This window comes from Sardina pilchardus, chromosome 6 (assembly GCF_963854185.1).
Source record: "Sardina pilchardus chromosome 6, fSarPil1.1, whole genome shotgun sequence".
In the NCBI taxonomy this organism is placed as follows: Eukaryota; Metazoa; Chordata; class Actinopteri; order Clupeiformes; family Clupeidae; genus Sardina; species Sardina pilchardus.
In genome coordinates this window covers 12,767,423-12,768,671 of record NC_084999.1, presented here as the reverse complement: position 1 = coordinate 12,768,671, position 1,249 = coordinate 12,767,423, and positions in this window count along the sequence as shown.

The following is a 1,249-nucleotide window of genomic DNA, read 5'->3' as shown; positions in this document are numbered from 1 at the left end:
TTGTTACAATGTAGCTTAAATCAGTTTTTTTTCTGTAATTGCTGTCATGGATGTTAAATAAAGCATACAATGCAGCTCACTCATAGTAATGAAAGGAGAGGAATGTACATTCTAATACAGGGGTGTCCAGAACATCTTTCTTGGCGATTGAATATATTTATATATTGCCTTCATAATTTATATGACAAGAAAACAAATCTGACGTCAATTCCCTTCTCCCTTCCAGCGCATCCGCAATGTAGCGCTGTTTTAACCCCTACCCCTTCAATGCGAGTGTTCTCTGCACCCACAAGTAGGACTTGAAAATGAAGTTCACTCGCTAACAGAGTCGAAATGAGTAGGGACCAATGACTGGGCTTTCCCACGCCTTAACACACCTCCCTCTGGGCGTTAACTTTAAAAAAAGAAAAAGGAAAAGGAAAAGAAAATCGCATCTCCTGGCAAGTGGTTTAATCCAGTTAACGGTGGCAAGGCAGGCTCTCTTGCACGTCAAGAATAATCGCTATGACTTTGGACTCCTCAAAGGTATGTCTTATATCTGTTAGTCTTAAAACCCCAGGATGAGCCTAACAATTTGATTGTCGTTATAAAACAGTCTTTCGATGGAATGTCTTGCAGTCACATTCATTGACTTCTCAATTCAAGTCCTTTCGCCAATAACTGACTATGTTATAACAGACTTCTAAGTAGCCTAATCAGTTTGATCGTGTGTGTTTGTGTGTGTGTGTGTGTGTGTGTGTGTGTGTGTGTGTGTGTGTGTGTGTGTGTGTGTGTGTGTGTGTGTTAGAATTGATTGATTGAATTGTGTGTGTGGTGTTACAAACATATTCTATGACTTAAGTGAAGTGGTTTGTATTTCCAGACATTCACCAGACTACGTTCCTGGACATGGACAGTTTTTTTCCCTTTATGTATCATACAGTCCATACGGCCAGACCAGCCAGACCTTATCTGTGACAGAATTGCATCCAATGGGACAACCAAGTGCTGTGTGAACAACGTGCCACAACACCATCTTCACAACCCTGACTGCGAACAGAATTGGTTTAGAGTGGAGGTAGGTGCAAGACCTCGAGACTGAGAGTGAAGCCAAACGACGATGCACGTTACACTACACACCGATAAACCATGATCTTGCACGGCAATGCGCATGCACACACACATGTCATCTGTCACTTTGTTTATTCAAGGGGTACAAAATCGAAGCTATCGCGATGTACCCAGAAAGCTGGATAGAGGTGAACAGCAC